This window comes from Delphinapterus leucas, chromosome 19 (genome assembly GCF_059928025.1).
Source record: "Delphinapterus leucas isolate spDelLeu-1000000601 "Yukka" chromosome 19, BTC_Dleu_Yukka2, whole genome shotgun sequence".
Taxonomy (NCBI): domain Eukaryota; kingdom Metazoa; phylum Chordata; class Mammalia; order Artiodactyla; family Monodontidae; genus Delphinapterus; species Delphinapterus leucas.
In genome coordinates this window covers 31,221,121-31,248,965 of record NC_143147.1, presented here as the reverse complement: position 1 = coordinate 31,248,965, position 27,845 = coordinate 31,221,121, and the positions used below count along the sequence as shown (strand labels likewise).

At 76.9% G+C, this 27,845-nt stretch overlaps 24 non-coding genes and 3 pseudogenes across 24 annotated transcripts in view; all 27 read right to left on the bottom strand.

Annotated features, from left to right (window-relative positions):
- Window positions 1-407: 407 nt before the first annotated feature.
- LOC149746654 (5S ribosomal RNA) lies at window positions 408-526 on the bottom strand. Its single transcript, XR_016390193.1, has one exon. It is a non-coding gene; the product is annotated as a 5S ribosomal RNA (ribosomal RNA).
- Window positions 527-1,449: 923 nt separating this feature from the next.
- LOC149746653 (5S ribosomal RNA) lies at window positions 1,450-1,568 on the bottom strand (annotated as a pseudogene).
- Window positions 1,569-2,502: 934 nt separating this feature from the next.
- Window positions 2,503-2,622, bottom strand: LOC149746652 (5S ribosomal RNA). Its single transcript, XR_016390237.1, has one exon. It is a non-coding gene; the product is annotated as a 5S ribosomal RNA (ribosomal RNA).
- Window positions 2,623-3,556: 934 nt separating this feature from the next.
- Window positions 3,557-3,675, bottom strand: LOC149746651 (5S ribosomal RNA; annotated as a pseudogene).
- Window positions 3,676-4,609: 934 nt separating this feature from the next.
- Window positions 4,610-4,728, bottom strand: LOC149746650 (5S ribosomal RNA). Its single transcript, XR_016389626.1, has one exon. It is a non-coding gene; the product is annotated as a 5S ribosomal RNA (ribosomal RNA).
- A 935-nt stretch (window positions 4,729-5,663) lies between these two features.
- LOC149746649 (5S ribosomal RNA) lies at window positions 5,664-5,782 on the bottom strand. Its single transcript, XR_016390368.1, has one exon. It is a non-coding gene; the product is annotated as a 5S ribosomal RNA (ribosomal RNA).
- Window positions 5,783-6,717: 935 nt separating this feature from the next.
- On the bottom strand, window positions 6,718-6,836 carry LOC149746648 (5S ribosomal RNA). The gene has a single exon (XR_016390367.1). It is a non-coding gene; the product is annotated as a 5S ribosomal RNA (ribosomal RNA).
- A 934-nt stretch (window positions 6,837-7,770) lies between these two features.
- Window positions 7,771-7,889, bottom strand: LOC149746647 (5S ribosomal RNA). Its single transcript, XR_016389726.1, has one exon. It is a non-coding gene; the product is annotated as a 5S ribosomal RNA (ribosomal RNA).
- Window positions 7,890-8,824: 935 nt separating this feature from the next.
- Window positions 8,825-8,943, bottom strand: LOC149746646 (5S ribosomal RNA). The gene has a single exon (XR_016390366.1). It is a non-coding gene; the product is annotated as a 5S ribosomal RNA (ribosomal RNA).
- Window positions 8,944-9,877: 934 nt separating this feature from the next.
- LOC149746645 (5S ribosomal RNA) lies at window positions 9,878-9,997 on the bottom strand. The gene has a single exon (XR_016390353.1). It is a non-coding gene; the product is annotated as a 5S ribosomal RNA (ribosomal RNA).
- Window positions 9,998-10,931: 934 nt separating this feature from the next.
- On the bottom strand, window positions 10,932-11,050 carry LOC149746644 (5S ribosomal RNA; annotated as a pseudogene).
- Window positions 11,051-11,985: 935 nt separating this feature from the next.
- LOC149746643 (5S ribosomal RNA) lies at window positions 11,986-12,104 on the bottom strand. Its single transcript, XR_016390410.1, has one exon. It is a non-coding gene; the product is annotated as a 5S ribosomal RNA (ribosomal RNA).
- Window positions 12,105-13,039: 935 nt separating this feature from the next.
- Window positions 13,040-13,158, bottom strand: LOC149746642 (5S ribosomal RNA). The gene has a single exon (XR_016390365.1). It is a non-coding gene; the product is annotated as a 5S ribosomal RNA (ribosomal RNA).
- Window positions 13,159-14,092: 934 nt separating this feature from the next.
- Window positions 14,093-14,211, bottom strand: LOC149746641 (5S ribosomal RNA). Its single transcript, XR_016389625.1, has one exon. It is a non-coding gene; the product is annotated as a 5S ribosomal RNA (ribosomal RNA).
- A 934-nt stretch (window positions 14,212-15,145) lies between these two features.
- LOC149746640 (5S ribosomal RNA) lies at window positions 15,146-15,264 on the bottom strand. Its single transcript, XR_016389922.1, has one exon. It is a non-coding gene; the product is annotated as a 5S ribosomal RNA (ribosomal RNA).
- A 934-nt stretch (window positions 15,265-16,198) lies between these two features.
- Window positions 16,199-16,317, bottom strand: LOC149746639 (5S ribosomal RNA). Its single transcript, XR_016389624.1, has one exon. It is a non-coding gene; the product is annotated as a 5S ribosomal RNA (ribosomal RNA).
- A 934-nt stretch (window positions 16,318-17,251) lies between these two features.
- On the bottom strand, window positions 17,252-17,370 carry LOC149746638 (5S ribosomal RNA). The gene has a single exon (XR_016389623.1). It is a non-coding gene; the product is annotated as a 5S ribosomal RNA (ribosomal RNA).
- Window positions 17,371-18,304: 934 nt separating this feature from the next.
- Window positions 18,305-18,423, bottom strand: LOC149746637 (5S ribosomal RNA). The gene has a single exon (XR_016389622.1). It is a non-coding gene; the product is annotated as a 5S ribosomal RNA (ribosomal RNA).
- Window positions 18,424-19,357: 934 nt separating this feature from the next.
- Window positions 19,358-19,476, bottom strand: LOC149746636 (5S ribosomal RNA). Its single transcript, XR_016389921.1, has one exon. It is a non-coding gene; the product is annotated as a 5S ribosomal RNA (ribosomal RNA).
- Window positions 19,477-20,410: 934 nt separating this feature from the next.
- Window positions 20,411-20,529, bottom strand: LOC149746635 (5S ribosomal RNA). The gene has a single exon (XR_016389621.1). It is a non-coding gene; the product is annotated as a 5S ribosomal RNA (ribosomal RNA).
- A 934-nt stretch (window positions 20,530-21,463) lies between these two features.
- Window positions 21,464-21,582, bottom strand: LOC149746634 (5S ribosomal RNA). The gene has a single exon (XR_016389619.1). It is a non-coding gene; the product is annotated as a 5S ribosomal RNA (ribosomal RNA).
- A 934-nt stretch (window positions 21,583-22,516) lies between these two features.
- On the bottom strand, window positions 22,517-22,635 carry LOC149746633 (5S ribosomal RNA). The gene has a single exon (XR_016389618.1). It is a non-coding gene; the product is annotated as a 5S ribosomal RNA (ribosomal RNA).
- Window positions 22,636-23,569: 934 nt separating this feature from the next.
- LOC149746632 (5S ribosomal RNA) lies at window positions 23,570-23,688 on the bottom strand. Its single transcript, XR_016389616.1, has one exon. It is a non-coding gene; the product is annotated as a 5S ribosomal RNA (ribosomal RNA).
- Window positions 23,689-24,622: 934 nt separating this feature from the next.
- Window positions 24,623-24,741, bottom strand: LOC149746631 (5S ribosomal RNA). Its single transcript, XR_016389615.1, has one exon. It is a non-coding gene; the product is annotated as a 5S ribosomal RNA (ribosomal RNA).
- Window positions 24,742-25,675: 934 nt separating this feature from the next.
- On the bottom strand, window positions 25,676-25,794 carry LOC149746630 (5S ribosomal RNA). Its single transcript, XR_016389614.1, has one exon. It is a non-coding gene; the product is annotated as a 5S ribosomal RNA (ribosomal RNA).
- Window positions 25,795-26,728: 934 nt separating this feature from the next.
- On the bottom strand, window positions 26,729-26,847 carry LOC149746629 (5S ribosomal RNA). Its single transcript, XR_016389613.1, has one exon. It is a non-coding gene; the product is annotated as a 5S ribosomal RNA (ribosomal RNA).
- A 934-nt stretch (window positions 26,848-27,781) lies between these two features.
- The window catches only part of LOC149746628 (5S ribosomal RNA), a 119-nt gene continuing 55 nt past the window's right edge, over window positions 27,782-27,845 (bottom strand). The window contains exon 1 of the ribosomal RNA XR_016389612.1: window positions 27,782-27,845. This exon is cut by the window's right edge and continues 55 nt beyond it. This is a non-coding gene — a ribosomal RNA (5S ribosomal RNA).

Genomic DNA, 27,845 nt, shown 5'->3' with positions numbered 1-27,845 from the left:
CCCGCACCCGGGGGCGGCGACACGGTGGAGGCGGGGATTTTGCCGCAGGGAGCTGTGGAGAGACACACCGGCACACAGGTGGCGGCACCGAGGCTGGGCGGCAGTGGGGGCGGCCAGGTGCAGGTCGAGGGGCTCGCTGGCCGAAAGGACGGCAACCGGGCCCGCGGCGGATTCTGGGTCCGGGCCAGCCACCCCGGGATCTTCTGGGGTGCGGCTGCCTTCCAGGGCCGCCTTCTGGCAGCCCGGCGGGCGGGCCGGCGGGCAGCGCCCCTTCCGTCGCACGCGGGCGCGCGCGCCCTGGTGGGAGGGGCCTAACGAGGTGGGGCCTGCAGCGGCGCCCGGCGCGGGCGGAGCCGGCGGCCACGGCCCGCGGGCGAGTGAAGGAGAAGGCGGAGCGGGAGGCAAAACGCCTACAGCACCCGGTATTCCCAGGCGGTCTCCCATCCAAGTACTAACCAGGCCCGACCCTGCTTAGCTTCCGAGATCAGACGAGATCGGGCGCGTTCAGGGTGGTATGGCCGTCGACGGGGGCGGGGACCGCGGGCTGCCTCTTGAGGCCCAGTTTCGCTGGCGCTTGCGCCTCACCGCCAGCCTGGCGGTCAGCCCGCCCCGGCAGGACCCCGTCGCCCGCCCAGGCAGGGGGAACGGAGGTCTCGGGTATCGGGCGGTGGCGGAGGGTTTGACCCCCCCCCTCCCAGCCGAGGGCGGGCGCGACCCAGCAAAGCCTTCGGCGCTTGGCGCCCCGCCCGAGATCCCGCACGTCGCTCACAGGGACGTGGCCCCGGAGGCTTCAGGGCCCGGGGCCCGCGGTCTCTTGGGCATCGCCCCTGCCCGCCCACGCGGCGCTAGGCGCAGCCCAGCCGCAGCCCCGGCCGGCCCTCCTGCCCGACAGCAGCTGGCCCGAAGCCACTGGGGGCCGCCATCGTGTCACCACGGCCCCTCAGCCCCGGCCAGGCCACCCTTGCCCGCACACCGCCCGCCGAGCTCAGGAGCCCCCCCCTGGTGGCCGGCAGGCCCGGGGAAGCGGCCCCTGCCCTCGATCCCTCTCCCGCACCCGTCCGCGGCGACACGGCGGAGGCGGGGCTTTTGCCGGAGGGAGCTGTGGAGGGACACACCGGCACACAGGTGGCGGCACCGAGGCTGGGCGCCAGTGGGAGCGGCCAGGTGCAGGTCGAGGGGCTCGCTGGCCGAAAGGACGGCAACCGGGCCCGCGGCGGATTCTGGGTCCGGGCCAGCCACCCCGGGATCTTCTGGGGTGCGGCTGCCTTCCAGGGCCGCCTTCTGGCCGGCCAGGCCGGCGGGCAGCGCCCCTTCCGAAGCGCGCGCGCGCGCGCGCGCCCTGGTGGGAGGGTCCTGACGTGGTGGGGCCTGCAGCGGGGCCCGGCGGGGGCGGAGCCGGCGGCCACGGCCCGCGGGCGAGTGAAGGAGAAGGCGGAGCGGGAGGCAAAACGCCTACAACACCCGGTATTCCCAGGCGGTCTCCCATCCAAGTTCTAACCAGGCCCGACCCTGCTTAGCTTCTGAGATCAGACGAGATCGGGTGCGTTCAGGGTGGTATGGTCGTCGACGGGGGCGCGGACCGCGGGCTGCTTCTTGAGGCCCAGTTTCGCTGGCGCTTGCGCCTCACCGCCAGCCTGGCGGTCAGCCCGCCCCGGCAAGAACCCGTCGCCCGCCCAGGCAGGGGGAACGGAGGTCTCGGGTACCGGGCGGTGGCGGAGGCGGAGGGTTTGGCCACCCCCTCCCAGCCGAGGGCGGGCGTGACCCAGCGAACCCTTCGGCGCTTGGCGCCCCGCCCAAGATCCGGCCCGTCGCTCACAGGGACGTGGCCCCGGAGGCTTCAGGGCCCGGGGCCCGCGGTCCCTTGGGCATCGCCCCTGCCCGCCCACGCGGCGCTAGGCGCCGCCCAGCCGCAGCCCGGGCCGGCCCTCCTGCCCGACAGCAGCTGGCCCGAAGCCACTGGGAGCCACCATCGTGTCGCCACGGACCCTCAGCCCCGGCGAGGCCACCCTTGCCCGCACACCACCCGCCGAGCTCAGGAGCCCGCCCCTGGCGGCCGGCAGGCCCGGGGAAGCGGCCCCTGCCCTCGATCCCGCTCCCGCACCCGGCCGCGGCGGCGACACGGCGGGGGGCGGGGCTTTTGCCGGAGGGAGCTGTGGAGGGACACACCCACCGGCACACAGGTGGCGGCACCGGGGCGGGGCGCCGGTGGGGGCGGCCAGGTGCAGGTCGAGGGGCTCGCTGGCCGAAGGGACGGCAACCGGGCCCGCGGCGGAGCCTGGGTCCGGGCCAGGCACCCCGGGGGCGTCTGGGGTGCGGCTGCCTTCCAGGGCCGCCTTCTGACCGCCTGGCGGGCCGGGCCGGCGGGGAGCGCCCCCGCCGGCGCGCGCGCCGTGGTGGGAGGGGCCTGAGGAGGCGGGGCCTGCAGCGGCGCCCCGGCGCGGGCGGAGCCGGCGGCCACCGCCCGCGGGCGAGTTAAAGGAAAAGGCGGAGCGGGAGGCAAAAAGCCTACAGCACCCGGTATTCCCAGGCGGTCTCCCATCCAAGTACTAACCAGGCCCGACCCTGCTTAGCTTCACGAGATCAGACGAGATCGGGCGCGTTCAGGGTGGTATGGCCGTAGACGGGGGCGGGGACGGCGGGCTGCCTCTTGAGGCCCACTTTCGCTGGCGCTTGCGCCTCACCGCCAGCCTGGCGGTCAGCCCGCCCCGGCAGGACCCCGTCGCCCGCCCAGGCAGGGGGAACGGAGGTCTCGGATACCGGGCGGTGGCGGAGGCGGAGGGTTTGGCCACCCCCTCCCAGCCGAGGGCGGGCGTGACCCAGCGAACCCTTCGGCGCTTGGCGCCCCGCCCGAGATCCGGCCCGTCGCTCACAGGGACGTGGCCCCGGAGGCTTCAGGGCCCGGGGCCCGCGGTCCCTTGGGCATCGCCCCTGCCCGCCCACGCGGCGCTAGGCGCCGCCCAGCCGCAACCCGGGCCGGCCCTCCTGCCCGACAGCAGCTGGCCCGAAGCCACTGGGAGCCACCATCGTGTCGCCACGGCCCCTCAGCCCCGGCGAGGCCACCCTTGCCCGCACACCACCCGCCGAGCTCAGGAACCCGCCCCTGGCGGCCGGCAGGCCCGGGGAAGCGGCACCTGCCCTCGATCCCGCTCCCGTACCCGGCCGCGGCGGCGTCACGGAGGGGGGCGGGGCTTTTGCCGGAGGGAGCTGTGGAGGGACACACCCACCGGCACACAGGTGGCGGCACCGGGGCGGGGCGCCGGTGGGGGCGGCCATGTGCAGGTCGAGTGGCTCGCTGGCCGAAGGGTCGGCAACCGGGCCCGCGGCGGAGCCTGGGTCCCGGCCAGGCACCCCGGGGGCGTCTGGGGTGCAGCTGCCTTCCAGGGCCGCCTTCTGGCCGCCTGGCGGACCGGGCCGGCGGGGAGCGCCCCCTCCGGCGCGCGCGCCGTGGTGGGAGGGGCCTGAGGAGGCGGGGCCTGCAGCCGGGCCCCGGCGCGGGCGGAGCCGGCGGCCACCGCCCGCGGGCGAGTTAAAGGAGAAGGCGGAGCGGGAGGCAAAAAGCCTACAGCACCCGGTATTCCCAGGCGGTCTCCCATCCAAGTACTAACCAGGCCCGACCGTGCTCAGGTTCCGAGATCAGACGAGATCGGGCGCGTTCAGGGTGGTATGGCCGTAGACGGGGGCGGGGACGGCGGGCTGCCTCTTGAGGCCCACTTTCGCTGGCGCTTGCGCCTCACCGCCAGCCTGGCGGTCAGCCCGCCCCGGCAGGACCCCGTCGCCCGCCCAGGCAGGGGGAACGGAGGTCTCGGGTACCGGGCGGTGGCGGAGGCGGAGGGTTTGGCCACCCCCTCCCAGCCGAGGGCGGGCGTGACCCAGCGAACCCTTCGGCGCTTGGCGCCCCGCCCAAGATCCGGCCCGTCGCTCACAGGGACGTGGCCCCGGAGGCTTCAGGGCCCGGGGCCCGCGGTCCCTTGGGCATCGCCCCTGCCCGCCCACGCGGCGCTAGGCGCCGCCCAGCCGCAGCCCGGGCCGGCCCTCCTGCCCGACAGCAGCTGGCCCGAAGCCACTGGGAGCCACCATCGTGTCGCCACGGCCCCTCAGCCCCGGCGAGGCCACCCTTGCCCGCACACCACCCGCCGAGCTCAGGAGCCCGCCCCTGGCGGCCGGCAGGCCCGGGGAAGCGGCCCCTGCCCTCGATCCCGCTCCCGCACCCGGCCGCGGCGGCGACACGGCGGGGGGCGGTGCTTTTGCCGGAGGGAGCTGTGGAGGGACACACCCACCGGCACACAGGTGGCGGCACCGGGGCGGGGCGCCGGTGGGGGCGGCCAGGTGCAGGTCGAGGGGCTCGCTGGCCGAAGGGACGGCAACAGGGCGCGCGGCGGAGCCTGGGTCCGGGCCAGGCACCCCGGGGGCGTCTGGGGTGCGGCTGCCTTCCAGGGCCGCCTTCTGGCCGCCTGGCGGGCCGGGCCGGCGGGGAGCGCCCCCTCCGGCGCGCGCGCCGTGGTGGGAGGGGCCTGAGGAGGCGGGGCCTGCAGCGGGGCCCCGGCGCGGGCGGAGCCGGCGGCCACCGCCCGCGGGCGAGTTAAAGGAGAAGGCGGAGCGGGAGGCAAAAAGCCTACAGCACCCGGTATTCCCAGGCGGTCTCCCATCCAAGTACTAACCAGGCCCGACCCTGCTTAGCTTCCGAGATCAGACGAGATCGGGCGCGTTCAGGGTGGTATGGCCGTAGACGGGGGCGGGGACGGCGGGCTGCCTCTTGAGGCCCATTTTCGCTGGCGCTTGCGCCTCACCGCCAGCCTGGCGGTCAGCCCGCCCCGGCAGGACCCCGTCGCCCGCCCAGGCAGGGGGAACGGAGGTCTCGGGTACCGGGCGGTGGCGGAGGCGGAGGGTTTGGCCACCCCCTCCCAGCCGAGGGCGGGCGTGACCCAGCGAACCCTTCGGCGCTTGGCGCCCCGCCCGAGATCCCGCACGTCGCTCACAGGGACGTGGCCCCGGAGGCTTCAGGGCCCGGGGCCCGCGGTCCCTTGGGCATCGCCCCTGCCCGCCCACGCGGCGCTAGGCGCCGCCCAGCCGCAGCCCGGGCCGGCCCTCCTGCCCGACAGCAGCTGGCCCGAAGCCACTGGGAGCCACCATCGTGTCGCCACGGCCCCTCAGCCCCGGCGAGGCCACCCTTGCCCGCACACCACCCGCCGAGCTCAGGAGCCCGCCCCTGGCGGCCGGCAGGCCCGGGGAAGCGGCCCCTGCCCTCGATCCCGCTCCCGCACCAGGCCGCGGCGGCGACACGGCGGGGGGCGGGGCTTTTGCCGGAGGGAGCTGTGGAGGGACACACCCACCGGCACACAGGTGGCGGCACCGGGGCGGGGCGCCGGTGGGGGCGGCCAGGTGCAGGTCGAGGGGCTCGCTGGCCGAAAGGACGGCAACCGGGCCCGCGGCGGATTCTGGGTCGGGCCAGGCACCCCGGGGGCGTCTGGGGTGCGGCTGCCTTCCAGGGCCGCCTTCTGGCCGGCCAGGCCGGCGGGCAGCGCCCCTTCCGAAGCGCGCGCGCGCGCGCGCGCCCTGGTGGGAGGGTCCTGACGTGGTGGGGCCTGCAGCGGGGCCCGGCGGGGGCGGAGCCGGCGGCCACGGCCCGCGGGCGAGTGAAGGAGAAGGCGGAGCGGGAGGCAAAACGCCTACAACACCCGGTATTCCCAGGCGGTCTCCCATCCAAGTACTAACCAGGCCCGACCCTGCTTAGCTTCTGAGATCAGACGAGATCGGGTGCGTTCAGGGTGGTATGGTCGTCGACGGGGGCGCGGACCGCGGGCTGCTTCTTGAGGCCCAGTTTCGCTGGCGCTTGCGCCTCACCGCCAGCCTGGCGGTCAGCCCGCCCCGGCAAGACCCCGTCGCCCGCCCAGGCAGGGGGAACGGAGGTCTCGGGTACCGGGCGGTGGCGGAGGCGGAGGGTTTGGCCACCCCCTCCCAGCCGAGGGCGGGCGTGACCCAGCGAACCCTTCGGCGCTTGGCGCCCCGCCCAAGATCCGGCCCGTCGCTCACAGGGACGTGGCCCCGGAGGCTTCAGGGCCCGGGGCCCGCGGTCCCTTGGGCATCGCCCCTGCCCGCCCACGCGGCGCTAGGCGCCGCCCAGCCGCAGCCCGGGCCGGCCCTCCTGCCCGACAGCAGCTGGCCCGAAGCCACTGGGAGCCACCATCGTGTCGCCACGGCCCCTCAGCCCCGGCGAGGCCACCCTTGCCCGCACACCACCCGCCGAGCTCAGGAGCCCGCCCCTGGCGGCCGGCAGGCCCGGGGAAGCGGCCCCTGCCCTCGATCCCGCTCCCGCACCAGGCCGCGGCGGCGACACGGCGGGGGGCGGGGCTTTTGCCGGAGGGAGCTGTGGAGGGACACACCCACCGGCACACAGGTGGCGGCACCGGGGCGGGGCGCCGGTGGGGGCGGCCAGGTGCAGGTCGAGGGGCTCGCTGGCCGAAAGGACGGCAACCGGGCCCGCGGCGGATTCTGGGTCGGGCCAGGCACCCCGGGGGCGTCTGGGGTGCGGCTGCCTTCCAGGGCCGCCTTCTGGCCGGCCAGGCCGGCGGGCAGCGCCCCTTCCGAAGCGCGCGCGCGCGCGCGCGCCCTGGTGGGAGGGTCCTGACGTGGTGGGGCCTGCAGCGGGGCCCGGCGGGGGCGGAGCCGGCGGCCACGGCCCGCGGGCGAGTGAAGGAGAAGGCGGAGCGGGAGGCAAAACGCCTACAACACCCGGTATTCCCAGGCGGTCTCCCATCCAAGTACTAACCAGGCCCGACCCTGCTTAGCTTCTGAGATCAGACGAGATCGGGTGCGTTCAGGGTGGTATGGTCGTCGACGGGGGCGCGGACCGCGGGCTGCTTCTTGAGGCCCAGTTTCGCTGGCGCTTGCGCCTCACCGCCAGCCTGGCGGTCAGCCCGCCCCGGCAAGACCCCGTCGCCCGCCCAGGCAGGGGGAACGGAGGTCTCGGGTACCGGGCGGTGGCGGAGGCGGAGGGTTTGGCCACCCCCTCCCAGCCGAGGGCGGGCGTGACCCAGCGAACCCTTCGGCGCTTGGCGCCCCGCCCAAGATCCGGCCCGTCGCTCACAGGGACGTGGCCCCGGAGGCTTCAGGGCCCGGGGCCCGCGGTCCCTTGGGCATCGCCCCTGCCCGCCCACGCGGCGCTAGGCGCCGCCCAGCCGCAACCCGGGCCGGCCCTCCTGCCCGACAGCAGCTGGCCCGAAGCCACTGGGAGCCACCATCGTGTCGCCACGGCCCCTCAGCCCCGGCGAGGCCACCCTTGCCCGCACACCACCCGCCGAGCTCAGGAACCCGCCCCTGGCGGCCGGCAGGCCCGGGGAAGCGGCACCTGCCCTCGATCCCGCTCCCGTACCCGGCCGCGGCGGCGACACGGAGGGGGGCGGGGCTTTTGCCGGAGGGAGCTGTGGAGGGACACACCCACCGGCACACAGGTGGCGGCACCGGGGCGGGGCGCCGGTGGGGGCGGCCAGGTGCAGGTCGAGGGGCTCGCTGGCCGAAGGGACGGCAACAGGGCGCGCGGCGGAGCCTGGGTCCGGGCCAGGCACCCCGGGGGCGTCTGGGGTGCGGCTGCCTTCCAGGGCCGCCTTCTGGCCGCCTGGCGGGCCGGGCCGGCGGGGAGCGCCCCCTCCGGCGCGCGCGCCGTGGTGGGAGGGGCCTGAGGAGGCGGGGCCTGCAGCGGGGCCCCGGCGCGGGCGGAGCCGGCGGCCACCGCCCGCGGGCGAGTTAAAGGAGAAGGCGGAGCGGGAGGCAAAAAGCCCACAGCACCCGGTATTCCCAGGCGGTCTCCCATCCAAGTACTAACCAGGCCCGACCCTGCTTAGCTTCCGAGATCAGACGAGATCGGGCGCGTTCAGGGTGGTATGGCCGTAGACGGGGGCGGGGACGGCGGGCTGCCTCTTGAGGCCCATTTTCGCTGGCGCTTGCGCCTCACCGCCAGCCTGGCGGTCAGCCCGCCCCGGCAGGACCCCGTCGCCCGCCCAGGCAGGGGGAACGGAGGTCTCGGGTACCGGGCGGTGGCGGAGGCGGAGGGTTTGGCCACCCCCTCCCAGCCGAGGGCGGGCGTGACCCAGCGAACCCTTCGGCGCTTGGCGCCCCGCCCGAGATCCCGCACGTCGCTCACAGGGACGTGGCCCCGGAGGCTTCAGGGCCCGGGGCCCGCGGTCCCTTGGGCATCGCCCCTGCCCGCCCACGCGGCGCTAGGCGCCGCCCAGCCGCAGCCCGGGCCGGCCCTCCTGCCCGACAGCAGCTGGCCCGAAGCCACTGGGAGCCACCATCGTGTCGCCACGGCCCCTCAGCCCCGGCGAGGCCACCCTTGCCCGCACACCACCCGCCGAGCTCAGGAGCCCGCCCCTGGCGGCCGGCAGGCCCGGGGAAGCGGCCCCTGCCCTCGATCCCGCTCCCGCACCAGGCCGCGGCGGCGACACGGCGGGGGGCGGGGCTTTTGCCGGAGGGAGCTGTGGAGGGACACACCCACCGGCACACAGGTGGCGGCACCGGGGCGGGGCGCCGGTGGGGGCGGCCAGGTGCAGGTCGAGGGGCTCGCTGGCCGAAAGGACGGCAACCGGGCCCGCGGCGGATTCTGGGTCGGGCCAGGCACCCCGGGGGCGTCTGGGGTGCGGCTGCCTTCCAGGGCCGCCTTCTGGCCGGCCAGGCCGGCGGGCAGCGCCCCTTCCGAAGCGCGCGCGCGCGCGCGCGCCCTGGTGGGAGGGTCCTGACGTGGTGGGGCCTGCAGCGGGGCCCGGCGGGGGCGGAGCCGGCGGCCACGGCCCGCGGGCGAGTGAAGGAGAAGGCGGAGCGGGAGGCAAAACGCCTACAACACCCGGTATTCCCAGGCGGTCTCCCATCCAAGTACTAACCAGGCCCGACCCTGCTTAGCTTCTGAGATCAGACGAGATCGGGTGCGTTCAGGGTGGTATGGTCGTCGACGGGGGCGCGGACCGCGGGCTGCTTCTTGAGGCCCAGTTTCGCTGGCGCTTGCGCCTCACCGCCAGCCTGGCGGTCAGCCCGCCCCGGCAAGACCCCGTCGCCCGCCCAGGCAGGGGGAACGGAGGTCTCGGGTACCGGGCGGTGGCGGAGGCGGAGGGTTTGGCCACCCCCTCCCAGCCGAGGGCGGGCGTGACCCAGCGAACCCTTCGGCGCTTGGCGCCCCGCCCAAGATCCGGCCCGTCGCTCACAGGGACGTGGCCCCGGAGGCTTCAGGGCCCGGGGCCCGCGGTCCCTTGGGCATCGCCCCTGCCCGCCCACGCGGCGCTAGGCGCCGCCCAGCCGCAGCCCGGGCCGGCCCTCCTGCCCGACAGCAGCTGGCCCGAAGCCACTGGGAGCCACCATCGTGTCGCCACGGCCCCTCAGCCCCGGCGAGGCCACCCTTGCCCGCACACCACCCGCCGAGCTCAGGAGCCCGCCCCTGGCGGCCGGCAGGCCCGGGGAAGCGGCCCCTGCCCTCGATCCCGCTCCCGCACCCGGCCGCGGCGGCGACACGGCGGGGGGCGGGGCTTTTGCCGGAGGGAGCTGTGGAGGGACACACCCACCGGCACACAGGTGGCGGCACCGGGGCGGGGCGCCGGTGGGGGCGGCCAGGTGCAGGTCGAGGGGCTCGCTGGCCGAAGGGACGGCAACCGGGCCCGCGGCGGAGCCTGGGTCCGGGCCAGGCACCCCGGGGGCGTCTGGGGTGCGGCTGCCTTCCAGGGCCGCCTTCTGACCGCCTGGCGGGCCGGGCCGGCGGGGAGCGCCCCCTCCGGCGCGCGCGCCGTGGTGGGAGGGGCCTGAGGTGGCGGGGCCTGCAGCGGCGCCCCGGCGCGGGCGGAGCCGGCGGCCACCGCCCGCGGGCGAGTTAAAGGAGAAGGCGGAGCGGGAGGCAAAAAGCCTACAGCACCCGGTATTCCCAGGCGGTCTCCCATCCAAGTACTAGCCAGGCCCGACCCTGCTTAGCTTCACGAGATCAGACGAGATCGGGCGCGTTCAGGGTGGTATGGCCGTAGACGGGGGCGGGGACGGCGGGCTGCCTCTTGAGGCCCACTTTCGCTGGCGCTTGCGCCTCACCGCCAGCCTGGCGGTCAGCCCGCCCCGGCAGGACCCCGTCGCCCGCCCAGGCAGGGGGAACGGAGGTCTCGGATACCGGGCGGTGGCGGAGGCGGAGGGTTTGGCCACCCCCTCCCAGCCGAGGGCGGGCGTGACCCAGCGAACCCTTCGGCGCTTGGCGCCCCGCCCAAGATCCGGCCCGTCGCTCACAGGGACGTGGCCCCGGAGGCTTCAGGGCCCGGGGCCCGCGGTCCCTTGGGCATCGCCCCTGCCCGCCCACGCGGCGCTAGGCGCCGCCCAGCCGCAACCCGGGCCGGCCCTCCTGCCCGACAGCAGCTGGCCCGAAGCCACTGGGAGCCACCATCGTGTCGCCACGGCCCCTCAGCCCCGGCGAGGCCACCCTTGCCCGCACACCACCCGCCGAGCTCAGGAACCCGCCCCTGGCGGCCGGCAGGCCCGGGGAAGCGGCACCTGCCCTCGATCCCGCTCCCGTACCCGGCCGCGGCGGCGACACGGAGGGGGGCGGGGCTTTTGCCGGAGGGAGCTGTGGAGGGACACACCCACCGGCACACAGGTGGCGGCACCGGGGCGGGGCGCTGGTGGGGGCGGCCATGTGCAGGTCGAGTGGCTCGCAGGCCGAAGGGTCGGCAACCGGGCCCGCGGCGGAGCCTGGGTCCCGGCCAGGCACCCCGGGGGCGTCTGGGGTGCGGCTGCCTTCCAGGGCCGCCTTCTGGCCGCCTGGCGGACCGGGCCGGCGGGGAGCGCCCCCTCCGGCGCGCGCGCCGTGGTGGGAGGGGCCTGAGGAGGCGGGGCCTGCAGCCGGGCCCCGGCGCGGGCGGAGCCGGCGGCCATCGCCCGCGGGCGAGTTAAAGGAGAAGGCGGAGCGGGAGGCAAAAAGCCTACAGCACCCGGTATTCCCAGGCGGTCTCCCATCCAAGTACTAACCAGGCCCGACCGTGCTCAGGTTCCGAGATCAGACGAGATCGGGCGCGTTCAGGGTGGTATGGCCGTAGACGGGGGCGGGGACGGCGGGCTGCCTCTTGAGGCCCACTTTCGCTGGCGCTTGCGCCTCACCGCCAGCCTGGCGGTCAGCCCGCCCCGGCAGGACCCCGTCGCCCGCCCAGGCAGGGGGAACGGAGGTCTCGGGTACCGGGCGGTGGCGGAGGCGGAGGGTTTGGCCACCCCCTCCCAGCCGAGGGCGGGCGTGACCCAGCGAACCCTTCGGCGCTTGGCGCCCCGCCCAAGATCCGGCCCGTCGCTCACAGGGACGTGGCCCCGGAGGCTTCAGGGCCCGGGGCCCGCGGTCCCTTGGGCATCGCCCCTGCCCGCCCACGCGGCGCTAGGCGCCGCCCAGCCGCAGCCCGGGCCGGCCCTCCTGCCCGACAGCAGCTGGCCCGAAGCCACTGGGAGCCACCATCGTGTCGCCACGGCCCCTCAGCCCCGGCGAGGCCACCCTTGCCCGCACACCACCCGCCGAGCTCAGGAGCCCGCCCCTGGCGGCCGGCAGGCCCGGGGAAGCGGCCCCTGCCCTCGATCCCGCTCCCGCACCAGGCCGCGGCGGCGACACGGCGGGGGGCGGGGCTTTTGCCGGAGGGAGCTGTGGAGGGACACACCCACCGGCACACAGGTGGCGGCACCGGGGCGGGGCGCCGGTGGGGGCGGCCAGGTGCAGGTCGAGGGGCTCGCTGGCCGAAAGGACGGCAACCGGGCCCGCGGCGGATTCTGGGTCGGGCCAGGCACCCCGGGGGCGTCTGGGGTGCGGCTGCCTTCCAGGGCCGCCTTCTGGCCGGCCAGGCCGGCGGGCAGCGCCCCTTCCGAAGCGCGCGCGCGCGCGCGCGCCCTGGTGGGAGGGTCCTGACGTGGTGGGGCCTGCAGCGGGGCCCGGCGGGGGCGGAGCCGGCGGCCACGGCCCGCGGGCGAGTGAAGGAGAAGGCGGAGCGGGAGGCAAAACGCCTACAACACCCGGTATTCCCAGGCGGTCTCCCATCCAAGTACTAACCAGGCCCGACCCTGCTTAGCTTCTGAGATCAGACGAGATCGGGTGCGTTCAGGGTGGTATGGTCGTCGATGGGGGCGCGGACCGCGGGCTGCTTCTTGAGGCCCAGTTTCGCTGGCGCTTGCGCCTCACCGCCAGCCTGGCGGTCAGCCCGCCCCGGCAAGACCCCGTCGCCCGCCCAGGCAGGGGGAACGGAGGTCTCGGGTACCGGGCGGTGGCGGAGGCGGAGGGTTTGGCCACCCCCTCCCAGCCGAGGGCGGGCGTGACCCAGCGAACCCTTCGGCGCTTGGCGCCCCGCCCAAGATCCGGCCCGTCGCTCACAGGGACGTGGCCCCGGAGGCTTCAGGGCCCGGGGCCCGCGGTCCCTTGGGCATCGCCCCTGCCCGCCCACGCGGCGCTAGGCGCCGCCCAGCCGCAGCCCGGGCCGGCCCTCCTGCCCGACAGCAGCTGGCCCGAAGCCACTGGGAGCCACCATCGTGTCGCCACGGCCCCTCAGCCCCGGCGAGGCCACCCTTGCCCGCACACCACCCGCCGAGCTCAGGAGCCCGCCCCTGGCGGCCGGCAGGCCCGGGGAAGCGGCCCCTGCCCTCGATCCCGCTCCCGCACCAGGCCGCGGCGGCGACACGGCGGGGGGCGGGGCTTTTGCCGGAGGGAGCTGTGGAGGGACACACCCACCGGCACACAGGTGGCGGCACCGGGGCGGGGCGCCGGTGGGGGCGGCCAGGTGCAGGTCGAGGGGCTCGCTGGCCGAAAGGACGGCAACCGGGCCCGCGGCGGATTCTGGGTCGGGCCAGGCACCCCGGGGGCGTCTGGGGTGCGGCTGCCTTCCAGGGCCGCCTTCTGGCCGGCCAGGCGGGCGGGCAGCGCCCCTTCCGAAGCGCGCGCGCGCGCGCGCGCCCTGGTGGGAGGGTCCTGACGTGGTGGGGCCTGCAGCGGGGCCCGGCGGGGGCGGAGCCGGCGGCCACGGCCCGCGGGCGAGTGAAGGAGAAGGCGGAGCGGGAGGCAAAACGCCTACAACACCCGGTATTCCCAGGCGGTCTCCCATCCAAGTACTAACCAGGCCCGACCCTGCTTAGCTTCTGAGATCAGACGAGATCGGGTGCGTTCAGGGTGGTATGGTCGTCGACGGGGGCGCGGACCGCGGGCTGCTTCTTGAGGCCCAGTTTCGCTGGCGCTTGCGCCTCACCGCCAGCCTGGCGGTCAGCCCGCCCCGGCAAGACCCCGTCGCCCGCCCAGGCAGGGGGAACGGAGGTCTCGGGTACCGGGCGGTGGCGGAGGCGGAGGGTTTGGCCACCCCCTCCCAGCCGAGGGCGGGCGTGACCCAGCGAACCCTTCGGCGCTTGGCGCCCCGCCCAAGATCCGGCCCGTCGCTCACAGGGACGTGGCCCCGGAGGCTTCAGGGCCCGGGGCCCGCGGTCCCTTGGGCATCGCCCCTGCCCGCCCACGCGGCGCTAGGCGCCGCCCAGCCGCAGCCCGGGCCGGCCCTCCTGCCCGACAGCAGCTGGCCCGAAGCCACTGGGAGCCACCATCGTGTCGCCACGGCCCCTCAGCCCCGGCGAGGCCACCCTTGCCCGCACACCACCCGCCGAGCTCAGGAGCCCGCCCCTGGCGGCCGGCAGGCCCGGGGAAGCGGCCCCTGCCCTCGATCCCGCTCCCGCACCCGGCCGCGGCGGCGACACGGCGGGGGGCGGGGCTTTTGCCGGAGGGAGCTGTGGAGGGACACACCCACCGGCACACAGGTGGCGGCACCGGGGCGGGGCGCCGGTGGGGGCGGCCAGGTGCAGGTCGAGGGGCTCGCTGGCCGAAGGGACGGCAACCGGGCCCGCGGCGGAGCCTGGGTCCGGGCCAGGCACCCCGGGGGCGTCTGGGGTGCGGCTGCCTTCCAGGGCCGCCTTCTGACCGCCTGGCGGGCCGGGCCGGCGGGGAGCGCCCCCTCCGGCGCGCGCGCCGTGGTGGGAGGGGCCTGAGGTGGCGGGGCCTGCAGCGGCGCCCCGGCGCGGGCGGAGCCGGCGGCCACCGCCCGCGGGCGAGTTAAAGGAGAAGGCGGAGCGGGAGGCAAAAAGCCTACAGCACCCGGTATTCCCAGGCGGTCTCCCATCCAAGTACTAACCAGGCCCGACCCTGCTTAGCTTCCGAGATCAGACGAGATCGGGCGCGTTCAGGGTGGTATGGCCGTAGACGGGGGCGGGGACGGCGGGCTGCCTCTTGAGGCCCACTTTCGCTGGCGCTTGCGCCTCACCGCCAGCCTGGCGGTCAGCCCGCCCCGGCAGGACCCCGTCGCCCGCCCAGGCAGGGGGAACGGAGGTCTCGGATACCGGGCGGTGGCGGAGGCGGAGGGTTTGGCCACCCCCTCCCAGCCGAGGGCGGGCGTGACCCAGCGAACCCTTCGGCGCTTGGCGCCCCGCCCAAGATCCGGCCCGTCGCTCACAGGGACGTGGCCCCGGAGGCTTCAGGGCCCGGGGCCCGCGGTCCCTTGGGCATCGCCCCTGCCCGCCCACGCGGCGCTAGGCGCCGCCCAGCCGCAACCCGGGCCGGCCCTCCTGCCCGACAGCAGCTGGCCCGAAGCCACTGGGAGCCACCATCGTGTCGCCACGGCCCCTCAGCCCCGGCGAGGCCACCCTTGCCCGCACACCACCCGCCGAGCTCAGGAGCCCGCCCCTGGCGGCCGGCAGGCCCGGGGAAGCGGCCCCTGCCCTCGATCCCGCTCCCGCACCCGGCCGCGGCGGCGACACGGCGGGGGGCGGGGCTTTTGCCGGAGGGAGCTGTGGAGGGACACACCCACCGGCACACAGGTGGCGGCACCGGGGCGGGGCGCCGGTGGGGGCGGCCAGGTGCAGGTCGAGGGGCTCGCTGGCCGAAGGGACGGCAACCGGGCCCGCGGCGGAGCCTGGGTCCGGGCCAGGCACCCCGGGGGCGTCTGGGGTGCGGCTGCCTTCCAGGGCCGCCTTCTGGCCGCCTGGCGGGCCGGGCCGGCGGGGAGCGCCCCCTCCGGCGCGCGCGCCGTGGTGGGAGGGGCCTGAGGAGGCGGGGCCTGCAGCGGGGCCCCGGCGCGGGCGGAGCCGGCGGCCACCGCCCGCGGGCGAGTTAAAGGAGAAGGCGGAGCGGGAGGCAAAAAGCCTACAGCACCCGGTATTCCCAGGCGGTCTCCCATCCAAGTACTAACCAGACCCGACCCTGCTTAGCTTCCGAGATCAGACGAGATCGGGCGCGTTCAGGGTGGTATGGCCGTAGACGGGGGCGGGGACGGCGGGCTGCCTCTTGAGGCCCACTTTCGCTGGCGCTTGCGCCTCACCGCCAGCCTGGCGGTCAGCCCGCCCCGGCAGGACCCCGTCGCCCGCCCAGGCAGGGGGAACGGAGGTCTCGGGTACCGGGCGGTGGCGGAGGCGGAGGGTTTGGCCACCCCCTCCCAGCCGAGGGCGGGCGTGAGCCAGCGAACCCTTCGGCGCTTGGCGCCCCGCCCAAGATCCGGCCCGTGGCTCACAGGGACGTGGCCCCGGAGGCTTCAGGGCCCGGGGACCGCGACCCCTTGGGCATCGCCCCTGCCCGCCCACGCGGCGCTAGGCGCCGCCCAGCCGCAGTCCGGGCCGGCCCTCCTGCCCGACAGCAGCTGGCCCGAAGCCAGTGGGAGCCACCATCGTGTCGCCACGGCCCCTCAGCCCCGGCGAGGCCACCCTTGCCCGCACACCACCCGCCGAGCTCAGGAGCCCGCCCCTGGCGGCCGGCAGGCCCGGGGAAGCGGCCCCTGCCCTCGATCCCGCTCCCGCACCCGGCCGCGGCGGCGACACGGCGGGGGGCGGGGCTTTTGCCGGAGGGAGCTGTGGAGGGACACACCCACCGGCACACAGGTGGCGGCACCGGGGCGGGGCGCCGGTGGGGGCGGCCAGGTGCAGGTCGAGGGGCTCGCTGGCCGAAGGGACGGCAACCGGGCCCGCGGCGGAGCCTGGGTCCGGGCCAGGCACCCCGGGGGCGTCTGGGGTGCGGCTGCCTTCCAGGGCCGCCTTCTGGCCGCCTGGCGGGCCGGGCCGGCGGGGAGCGCCCGCTCCGGCGCGCGCGCCGTGGTGGGAGGGGCCTGAGGAGGCGGGGCCTGCAGCGGGGCCCCGGCGCGGGCGGAGCCGGCGGCCACCGCCCGCGGGCGAGTTAAAGGAGAAGGCGGAGCGGGAGGCAAAAAGCCTACAGCACCCGGTATTCCCAGGCGGTCTCCCATCCAAGTACTAACCAGGCCCGACCCTGCTTAGCTTCCGAGATCAGACGAGATCGGGCGCGTTCAGGGTGGTATGGCCGTAGACGGGGGCGGGGACGGCGGGCTGCCTCTTGAGGCCCACTTTCGCTGGCGCTTGCGCCTCACCGCCAGCCTGGCGGTCAGCCCGCCCCGGCAGGACCCCGTCGCCCGCCCAGGCAGGGGGAACGGAGGTCTCGGGTACCGGGCGGTGGCGGAGGCGGAGGGTTTGGCCACCCCCTCCCAGCCGAGGGCGGGCATGACCCAGCGAACCCTTCGGCGCTTGGCGCCCCGCCCAAGATCCGGCCCGTGGCTCACAGGGACGTGGCCCCGGAGGCTTCAGGGCCCGGGGCCCGCGGTCCCTTGGGCATCGCCCCTGCCCGCCCACGCGGCGCTAGGCGCCGCCCAGCCGCAGCCCGGGCCGGCCCTCCTGCCCGACAGCAGCTGGCCCGAAGCCAGTGGGAGCCACCATCGTGTCGCCACGGCCCCTCAGCCCCGGCGAGGCCACCCTTGCCCGCACACCACCCGCCGAGCTCAGGAGCCCGCCCCTGGCGGCCGGCAGGCCCGGGGAAGCGGCCCCTGCCCTCGATCCCGCTCCCGCACCCGGCCGCGGCGGCGACACGGCGGGGGGCGGGGCTTTTGCCGGAGGGAGCTGTGGAGGGACACACCCACCGGCACACAGGTGGCGGCACCGGGGCGGGGCGCCGGTGGGGGCGGCCAGGTGCAGGTCGAGGGGCTCGCTGGCCGAAGGGACGGCAACCGGGCCCGCGGCGGAGCCTGGGTCCGGGCCAGGCACCCCGGGGGCGTCTGGGGTGCGGCTGCCTTCCAGGGCCGCCTTCTGGCCGCCTGGCGGGCCGGGCCGGCGGGGAGCGCCCCCTCCGGCGCGCGCGCCGTGGTGGGAGGGGCCTGAGGAGGCGGGGCCTGCAGCGGGGCCCCGGCGCGGGCGGAGCCGGCGGCCACCGCCCGCGGGCGAGTTAAAGGAGAAGGCGGAGCGGGAGGCAAAAAGCCTACAGCACCCGGTATTCCCAGGCGGTCTCCCATCCAAGTACTAACCAGGCCCGACCCTGCTTAGCTTCCGAGATCAGACGAGATCGGGCGCGTTCAGGGTGGTATGGCCGTAGACGGGGGCGGGGACGGCGGGCTGCCTCTTGAGGCCCACTTTCGCTGGCGCTTGCGCCTCACCGCCAGCCTGGCGGTCAGCCCGCCCCGGCAGGACCCCGTCGCCCGCCCAGGCAGGGGGAACGGAGGTCTCGGGTACCGGGCGGTGGCGGAGGCGGAGGGTTTGGCCACCCCCTCCCAGCCGAGGGCGGGCGTGACCCAGCGAACCCTTCGGCGCTTGGCGCCCCGCCCAAGATCCGGCCCGTCGCTCACAGGGACGTGGCCCCGGAGGCTTCAGGGCCCGGGGCCCGCGGTCCCTTGGGCATCGCCCCTGCCCGCCCACGCGGCGCTAGGCGCCGCCCAGCCGCAGCCCGGGCCGGCCCTCCTGCCCGACAGCAGCTGGCCCGAAGCCAGTGGGAGCCACCATCGTGTCGCCACGGCCCCTCAGCCCCGGCGAGGCCACCCTTGCCCGCACACCACCCGCCGAGCTCAGGAGCCCGCCCCTGGCGGCCGGCAGGCCCGGGGAAGCGGCCCCTGCCCTCGATCCCGCTCCCGCACCCGGCCGCGGCGGCGACACGGCGGGGGGCGGGGCTTTTGCCGGAGGGAGCTGTGGAGGGACACACCCACCGGCACACAGGTGGCGGCACCGGGGCGGGGCGCCGGTGGGGGCGGCCAGGTGCAGGTCGAGGGGCTCGCTGGCCGAAGGGATGGCAACCGGGCCCGCGGCGGAGCCTGGGTCCGGGCCAGGCACCCCGGGGGCGTCTGGGGTGCGGCTGCCTTCCAGGGCCGCCTTCTGGCCGCCTGGCGGGCCGGGCCGGCGGGGAGCGCCCCCTCCGGCGCGCGCGCCGTGGTGGGAGGGGCCTGAGGAGGCGGGGCCTGCAGCGGGGCCCCGGCGCGGGCGGAGCCGGCGGCCACCGCCCGCGGGCGAGTTAAAGGAGAAGGCGGAGCGGGAGGCAAAAAGCCTACAGCACCCGGTATTCCCAGGCGGTCTCCCATCCAAGTACTAACCAGGCCCGACCCTGCTTAGCTTCCGAGATCAGACGAGATCGGGCGCGTTCAGGGTGGTATGGCCGTAGACGGGGGCGGGGACGGCGGGCTGCCTCTTGAGGCCCACTTTCGCTGGCGCTTGCGCCTCACCGCCAGCCTGGCGGTCAGCCCGCCCCGGCAGGACCCCGTCGCCCGCCCAGGCAGGGGGAACGGAGGTCTCGGGTACCGGGCGGTGGCGGAGGCGGAGGGTTTGGCCACCCCCTCCCAGCCGAGGGCGGGCGTGACCCAGCGAACCCTTCGGCGCTTGGCGCCCCGCCCAAGATCCGGCCCGTCGCTCACAGGGACGTGGGCCCGGAGGCTTCAGGGCCCGGGGCCCGCGGCCCCTTGGGCATCGCCCCTGCCCGCCCACGCGGCGCTAGGCGCCGCCCAGCCGCAGTCCGGGCCGGCCCTCCTGCCCGACAGCAGCTGGCCCGAAGCCAGTGGGAGCCACCATCGTGTCGCCACGGCCCCTCAGCCCCGGCGAGGCCACCCTTGCCCGCACACCACCCGCCGAGCTCAGGAGCCCGACCCTGGCGGCCGGCAGGCCCGGGGAAGCGGCCCCTGCCCTCGATCCCGCTCCCGCACCCGGCCGCGGCGGCGACACGGCGGGGGGCGGGGCTTTTGCCGGAGGGAGCTGTGGAGGGACACACCCACCGGCACACAGGTGGCGGCACCGGGGCGGGGCGCCGGTGGGGGCGGCCAGGTGCAGGTCGAGGGGCTCGCTGGCCGAAGGGACGGCAACCGGGCCCGCGGCGGAGCCTGGGTCCGGGCCAGGCACCCCGGGGGCGTCTGGGGTGCGGCTGCCTTCCAGGGCCGCCTTCTGGCCGCCTGGCGGGCCGGGCCGGCGGGGAGCGCCCCTTCCGGCGCGCGCGCCGTGGTGGGAGGGGCCTGAGGAGGCGGGGCCTGCAGCGGGGCCCCGGCGCGGGCGGAGCCGGCGGCCACCGCCCGCGGGCGAGTTAAAGGAGAAGGCGGAGCGGGAGGCAAAAAGCCTACAGCACCCGGTATTCCCAGGCGGTCTCCCATCCAAGTACTAACCAGACCCGACCCTGCTTAGCTTCCGAGATCAGACGAGATCGGGCGCGTTCAGGGTGGTATGGCCGTAGACGGGGGCGGGGACGGCGGGCTGCCTCTTGAGGCCCACTTTCGCTGGCGCTTGCGCCTCACCGCCAGCCTGGCGGTCAGCCCGCCCCGGCAGGACCCCGTCGCCCGCCCAGGCAGGGGGAACGGAGGTCTCGGGTACCGGGCGGTGGCGGAGGCGGAGGGTTTGGCCACCCCCTCCCAGCCGAGGGCGGGCGTGACCCAGCGAACCCTTCGGCGCTTGGCGCCCCGCCCAAGATCCGGCCCGTCGCTCACAGGGACGTGGCCCCGGAGGCTTCAGGGCCCGGGGCCCGCGGCCCCTTGGGCATCGCCCCTGCCCGCCCACGCGGCGCTAGGCGCCGCCCAGCCGCAGTCCGGGCCGGCCCTCCTGCCCGACAGCAGCTGGCCCGAAGCCAGTGGGAGCCACCATCGTGTCGCCACGGCCCCTCAGCCCCGGCGAGGCCACCCTTGCCCGCACACCACCCGCCGAGCTCAGGAGCCCGCCCCTGGCGGCCGGCAGGCCCGGGGAAGCGGCCCCTGCCCTCGATCCCGCTCCCGCACCCGGCCGCGGCGGCGACACGGCGGGGGGCGGGGCTTTTGCCGGAGGGAGCTGTGGAGGGACACACCCACCGGCACACAGGTGGCGGCACCGGGGCGGGGCGCCGGTGGGGGCGGCCAGGTGCAGGTCGAGGGGCTCGCTGGCCGAAGGGACGGCAACCGGGCCCGCGGCGGAGCCTGGGTCCGGGCCAGGCACCCCGGGGGCGTCTGGGGTGCGGCTGCCTTCCAGGGCCGCCTTCTGGCCGCCTGGCGGGCCGGGCCGGCGGGGAGCGCCCCCTCCGGCGCGCGCGCCGTGGTGGGAGGGGCCTGAGGAGGCGGGGCCTGCAGCGGGGCCCCGGCGCGGGCGGAGCCGGCGGCCACCGCCCGCGGGCGAGTTAAAGGAGAAGGCGGAGCGGGAGGCAAAAAGCCTACAGCACCCGGTATTCCCAGGCGGTCTCCCATCCAAGTACTAACCAGGCCCGACCCTGCTTAGCTTCCGAGATCAGACGAGATCGGGCGCGTTCAGGGTGGTATGGCCGTAGACGGGGGCGGGGACGGCGGGCTGCCTCTTGAGGCCCACTTTCGCTGGCGCTTGCGCCTCACCGCCAGCCTGGCGGTCAGCCCGCCCCGGCAGGACCCCGTCGCCCGCCCAGGCAGGGGGAACGGAGGTCTCGGGTACCGGGCGGTGGCGGAGGCGGAGGGTTTGGCCACCCCCTCCCAGCCGAGGGCGGGCGTGAGCCAGCGAACCCTTCGGCGCTTGGCGCCCCGCCCAAGATCCGGCCCGTCGCTCACAGGGACGTGGCCCCGGAGGCTTCAGGGCCCGGGGCCCGCGGTCCCTTGGGCATCGCCCCTGCCCGCCCACGCGGCGCTAGGCGCCGCCCAGCCGCAGCCCGGGCCGGCCCTCCTGCCCGACAGCAGCTGGCCCGAAGCCACTGGGAGCCACCATCGTGTCGCCACGGCCCCTCAGCCCCGGCGAGGCCACCCTTGCCCGCACACCACCCGCCGAGCTCAGGAGCCCGCCCCTGGCGGCCGGCAGGCCCGGGGAAGCGGCCCCTGCCCTCGATCCCGCTCCCGCACCCGGCCGCGGCGGCGACACGGCGGGGGGCGGGGCTTTTGCCGGAGGGAGCTGTGGAGGGACACACCCACCGGCACACAGGTGGCGGCACCGGGGCGGGGCGCCGGTGGGGGCGGCCAGGTGCAGGTCGAGGGGCTCGCTGGCCGAAGGGACGGCAACCGGGCCCGCGGCGGAGCCTGGGTCCGGGCCAGGCACCCCGGGGGCGTCTGGGGTGCGGCTGCCTTCCAGGGCCGCCTTCTGGCCGCCTGGCGGGCCGGGCCGGCGGGGAGCGCCCCCTCCGGCGCGCGCGCCGTGGTGGGAGGGGCCTGAGGAGGCGGGGCCTGCAGCGGGGCCCCGGCGCGGGCGGAGCCGGCGGCCACCGCCCGCGGGCGAGTTAAAGGAGAAGGCGGAGCGGGAGGCAAAAAGCCTACAGCACCCGGTATTCCCAGGCGGTCTCCCATCCAAGTACTAACCAGGCCCGACCCTGCTTAGCTTCCGAGATCAGACGAGATCGGGCGCGTTCAGGGTGGTATGGCCGTAGACGGGGGCGGGGACGGCGGGCTGCCTCTTGAGGCCCACTTTCGCTGGCGCTTGCGCCTCACCGCCAGCCTGGCGGTCAGCCCGCCCCGGCAGGACCCCGTCGCCCGCCCAGGCAGGGGGAACGGAGGTCTCGGGTACCGGGCGGTGGCGGAGGCGGAGGGTTTGGCCACCCCCTCCCAGCCGAGGGCGGGCGTGACCCAGCGAACCCTTCGGCGCTTGGCGCCCCGCCCAAGATCCGGCCCGTCGCTCACAGGGACGTGGCCCCGGAGGCTTCAGGGCCCGGGGCCCGCGGTCCCTTGGGCATCGCCCCTGCCCGCCCACGCGGCGCTAGGCGCCGCCCAGCCGCAGTCCGGGCCGGCCCTCCTGCCCGACAGCAGCTGGCCCGAAGCCAGTGGGAGCCACCATCGTGTCGCCACGGCCCCTCAGCCCCGGCGAGGCCACCCTTGCCCGCACACCACCCGCCGAGCTCAGGAGCCCGCCCCTGGCGGCCGGCAGGCCCGGGGAAGCGGCCCCTGCCCTCGATCCCGCTCCCGCACCCGGCCGCGGCGGCGACACGGCGGGGGGCGGGGCTTTTGCCGGAGGGAGCTGTGGAGGGACACACCCACCGGCACACAGGTGGCGGCACCGGGGCGGGGCGCCGGTGGGGGCGGCCAGGTGCAGGTCGAGGGGCTCGCTGGCCGAAGGGACGGCAACCGGGCCCGCGGCGGAGCCTGGGTCCGGGCCAGGCACCCCGGGGGCGTCTGGGGTGCGGCTGCCTTCCAGGGCCGCCTTCTGGCCGCCTGGCGGGCCGGGCCGGCGGGGAGCGCCCCCTCCGGCGCGCGCGCCGTGGTGGGAGGGGCCTGAGGAGGCGGGGCCTGCAGCGGGGCCCCGGCGCGGGCGGAGCCGGCGGCCACCGCCCGCGGGCGAGTTAAAGGAGAAGGCGGAGCGGGAGGCAAAAAGCCTACAGCACCCGGTATTCCCAGGCGGTCTCCCATCCAAGTACTAACCAGGCCCGACCCTGCTTAGCTTCCGAGATCAGACGAGATCGGGCGCGTTCAGGGTGGTATGGCCGTAGACGGGGGCGGGGACGGCGGGCTGCCTCTTGAGGCCCACTTTCGCTGGCGCTTGCGCCTCACCGCCAGCCTGGCGGTCAGCCCGCCCCGGCAGGACCCCGTCGCCCGCCCAGGCAGGGGGAACGGAGGTCTCGGGTACCGGGCGGTGGCGGAGGCGGAGGGTTTGGCCACCCCCTCCCAGCCGAGGGCGGGCGTGAGCCAGCGAACCCTTCGGCGCTTGGCGCCCCGCCCAAGATCCGGCCCGTCGCTCACAGGGACGTGGCCCCGGAGGCTTCAGGGCCCGGGGCCCGCGGTCCCTTGGGCATCGCCCCTGCCCGCCCACGCGGCGCTAGGCGCCGCCCAGCCGCAGCCCGGGCCGGCCCTCCTGCCCGACAGCAGCTGGCCCGAAGCCACTGGGAGCCACCATCGTGTCGCCACGGCCCCTCAGCCCCGGCGAGGCCACCCTTGCCCGCACACCACCCGCCGAGCTCAGGAGCCCGCCCCTGGCGGCCGGCAGGCCCGGGGAAGCGGCCCCTGCCCTCGATCCCGCTCCCGCACCCGGCCGCGGCGGCGACACGGCGGGGGGCGGGGCTTTTGCCGGAGGGAGCTGTGGAGGGACACACCCACCGGCACACAGGTGGCGGCACCGGGGCGGGGCGCCGGTGGGGGCGGCCAGGTGCAGGTCGAGGGGCTCGCTGGCCGAAGGGACGGCAACCGGGCCCGCGGCGGAGCCTGGGTCCGGGCCAGGCACCCCGGGGGCGTCTGGGGTGCGGCTGCCTTCCAGGGCCGCCTTCTGGCCGCCTGGCGGGCCGGGCCGGCGGGGAGCGCCCCCTCCGGCGCGCGCGCCGTGGTGGGAGGGGCCTGAGGAGGCGGGGCCTGCAGCGGGGCCCCGGCGCGGGCGGAGCCGGCGGCCACCGCCCGCGGGCGAGTTAAAGGAGAAGGCGGAGCGGGAGGCAAAAAGCCTACAGCACCCGGTATTCCCAGGCGGTCTCCCATCCAAGTACTAACCAGGCCCGACCCTGCTTAGCTTCCGAGATCAGACGAGATCGGGCGCGTTCAGGGTGGTATGGCCGTAGACGGGGGCGGGGACGGCGGGCTGCCTCTTGAGGCCCACTTTCGCTGGCGCTTGCGCCTCACCGCCAGCCTGGCGGTCAGCCCGCCCCGGCAGGACCCCGTCGCCCGCCCAGGCAGGGGGAACGGAGGTCTCGGGTACCGGGCGGTGGCGGAGGCGGAGGGTTTGGCCACCCCCTCCCAGCCGAGGGCGGGCGTGAGCCAGCGAACCCTTCGGCGCTTGGCGCCCCGCCCAAGATCCGGCCCGTCGCTCACAGGGACGTGGCCCCGGAGGCTTCAGGGCCCGGGGCCCGCGGTCCCTTGGGCATCGCCCCTGCCCGCCCACGCGGCGCTAGGCGCCGCCCAGCCGCAGCCCGGGCCGGCCCTCCTGCCCGACAGCAGCTGGCCCGAAGCCACTGGGAGCCACCATCGTGTCGCCACGGCCCCTCAGCCCCGGCGAGGCCACCCTTGCCCGCACACCACCCGCCGAGCTCAGGAGCCCGCCCCTGGCGGCCGGCAGGCCCGGGGAAGCGGCCCCTGCCCTCGATCCCGCTCCCGCACCCGGCCGCGGCGGCGACACGGCGGGGGGCGGGGCTTTTGCCGGAGGGAGCTGTGGAGGGACACACCCACCGGCACACAGGTGGCGGCACCGGGGCGGGGCGCCGGTGGGGGCGGCCAGGTGCAGGTCGAGGGGCTCGCTGGCCGAAGGGACGGCAACCGGGCCCGCGGCGGAGCCTGGGTCCGGGCCAGGCACCCCGGGGGCGTCTGGGGTGCGGCTGCCTTCCAGGGCCGCCTTCTGGCCGCCTGGCGGGCCGGGCCGGCGGGGAGCGCCCCCTCCGGCGCGCGCGCCGTGGTGGGAGGGGCCTGAGGAGGCGGGGCCTGCAGCGGGGCCCCGGCGCGGGCGGAGCCGGCGGCCACCGCCCGCGGGCGAGTTAAAGGAGAAGGCGGAGCGGGAGGCAAAAAGCCTACAGCACCCGGTATTCCCAGGCGGTCTCCCATCCAAGTACTAACCAGGCCCGACCCTGCTTAGCTTCCGAGATCAGACGAGATCGGGCGCGTTCAGGGTGGTATGGCCGTAGACGGGGGCGGGGACGGCGGGCTGCCTCTTGAGGCCCACTTTCGCTGGCGCTTGCGCCTCACCGCCAGCCTGGCGGTCAGCCCGCCCCGGCAGGACCCCGTCGCCCGCCCAGGCAGGGGGAACGGAGGTCTCGGGTACCGGGCGGTGGCGGAGGCGGAGGGTTTGGCCACCCCCTCCCAGCCGAGGGCGGGCGTGACCCAGCGAACCCTTCGGCGCTTGGCGCCCCGCCCAAGATCCGGCCCGTCGCTCACAGGGACGTGGCCCCGGAGGCTTCAGGGCCCGGGGCCCGCGGTCCCTTGGGCATCGCCCCTGCCCGCCCACGCGGCGCTAGGCGCCGCCCAGCCGCAGCCCGGGCCGGCCCTCCTGCCCGACAGCAGCTGGCCCGAAGCCACTGGGAGCCACCATCGTGTCGCCACGGCCCCTCAGCCCCGGCGAGGCCACCCTTGCCCGCACACCACCCGCCGAGCTCAGGAGCCCGCCCCTGGCGGCCGGCAGGCCCGGGGAAGCGGCCCCTGCCCTCGATCCCGCTCCCGCACCCGGCCGCGGCGGCGACACGGCGGGGGGCGGGGCTTTTGCCGGAGGGAGCTGTGGAGGGACACACCCACCGGCACACAGGTGGCGGCACCGGGGCGGGGCGCCGGTGGGGGCGGCCAGGTGCAGGTCGAGGGGCTCGCTGGCCGAAGGGACGGCAACCGGGCCCGCGGCGGAGCCTGGGTCCGGGCCAGGCACCCCGGGGGCGTCTGGGGTGCGGCTGCCTTCCAGGGCCGCCTTCTGGCCGCCTGGCGGGCCGGGCCGGCGGGGAGCGCCCCCTCCGGCGCGCGCGCCGTGGTGGGAGGGGCCTGAGGAGGCGGGGCCTGCAGCGGGGCCCCGGCGCGGGCGGAGCCGGCGGCCACCGCCCGCGGGCGAGTTAAAGGAGAAGGCGGAGCGGGAGGCAAAAAGCCTACAGCACCCGGTATTCCCAGGCGGTCTCCCATCCAAGTACTAACCAGGCCCGACCCTGCTTAGCTTCCGAGATCAGACGAGATCGGGCGCGTTCAGGGTGGTATGGCCGTAGACGGGGGCGGGGACGGCGGGCTGCCTCTTGAGGCCCACTTTCGCTGGCGCTTGCGCCTCACCGCCAGCCTGGCGGTCAGCCCGCCCCGGCAGGACCCCGTCGCCCGCCCAGGCAGGGGGAACGGAGGTCTCGGGTACCGGGCGGTGGCGGAGGCGGAGGGTTTGGCCACCCCCTCCCAGCCGAGGGCGGGCGTGACCCAGCGAACCCTTCGGCGCTTGGCGCCCCGCCCAAGATCCGGCCCGTCGCTCACAGGGACGTGGCCCCGGAGGCTTCAGGGCCCGGGGCCCGCGGTCCCTTGGGCATCGCCCCTGCCCGCCCACGCGGCGCTAGGCGCCGCCCAGCCGCAGTCCGGGCCGGCCCTCCTGCCCGACAGCAGCTGGCCCGAAGCCACTGGGAGCCACCATCGTGTCGCCACGGCCCCTCAGCCCCGGCGAGGCCACCCTTGCCCGCACACCACCCGCCGAGCTCAGGAGCCCGCCCCTGGCGGCCGGCAGGCCCGGGGAAGCGGCCCCTGCCCTCGATCCCGCTCCCGCACCCGGCCGCGGCGGCGACACGGCGGGGGGCGGGGCTTTTGCCGGAGGGAGCTGTGGAGGGACACACCCACCGGCACACAGGTGGCGGCACCGGGGCGGGGCGCCGGTGGGGGCGGCCAGGTGCAGGTCGAGGGGCTCGCTGGCCGAAGGGACGGCAACCGGGCCCGCGGCGGAGCCTGGGTCCGGGCCAGGCACCCCGGGGGCGTCTGGGGTGCGGCTGCCTTCCAGGGCCGCCTTCTGGCCGCCTGGCGGGCCGGGCCGGCGGGGAGCGCCCCCTCCGGCGCGCGCGCCGTGGTGGGAGGGGCCTGAGGAGGCGGGGCCTGCAGCGGGGCCCCGGCGCGGGCGGAGCCGGCGGCCACCGCCCGCGGGCGAGTTAAAGGAGAAGGCGGAGCGGGAGGCAAAAAGCCTACAGCACCCGGTATTCCCAGGCGGTCTCCCATCCAAGTACTAACCAGGCCCGACCCTGCTTAGCTTCCGAGATCAGACGAGATCGGGCGCGTTCAGGGTGGTATGGCCGTAGACGGGGGCGGGGACGGCGGGCTGCCTCTTGAGGCCCACTTTCGCTGGCGCTTGCGCCTCACCGCCAGCCTGGCGGTCAGCCCGCCCCGGCAGGACCCCGTCGCCCGCCCAGGCAGGGGGAACGGAGGTCTCGGGTACCGGGCGGTGGCGGAGGCGGAGGGTTTGGCCACCCCCTCCCAGCCGAGGGCGGGCGTGACCCAGCGAACCCTTCGGCGCTTGGCGCCCCGCCCAAGATCCGGCCCGTCGCTCACAGGGACGTGGCCCCGGAGGCTTCAGGGCCCGGGGCCCGCGGTCCCTTGGGCATCGCCCCTGCCCGCCCACGCGGCGCTAGGCGCCGCCCAGCCGCAGTCCGGGCCGGCCCTCCTGCCCGACAGCAGCTGGCCCGAAGCCAGTGGGAGCCACCATCGTGTCGCCACGGCCCCTCAGCCCCGGCGAGGCCACCCTTGCCCGCACACCACCCGCCGAGCTCAGGAGCCCGCCCCTGGCGGCCGGCAGGCCCGGGGAAGCGGCCCCTGCCCTCGATCCCGCTCCCGCACCCGGCCGCGGCGGCGACACGGCGGGGGGCGGGGCTTTTGCCGGAGGGAGCTGTGGAGGGACACACCCACCGGCACACAGGTGGCGGCACCGGGGCGGGGCGCCGGTGGGGGCGGCCAGGTGCAGGTCGAGGGGCTCGCTGGCCGAAGGGACGGCAACCGGGCCCGCGGCGGAGCCTGGGTCCGGGCCAGGCACCCCGGGGGCGTCTGGGGTGCGGCTGCCTTCCAGGGCCGCCTTCTGGCCGCCTGGCGGGCCGGGCCGGCGGGGAGCGCCCCCTCCGGCGCGCGCGCCGTGGTGGGAGGGGCCTGAGGAGGCGGGGCCTGCAGCGGGGCCCCGGCGCGGGCGGAGCCGGCGGCCACCGCCCGCGGGCGAGTTAAAGGAGAAGGCGGAGCGGGAGGCAAAAAGCCTACAGCACCCGGTATTCCCAGGCGGTCTCCCATCCAAGTACTAACCAGGCCCGACCCTGC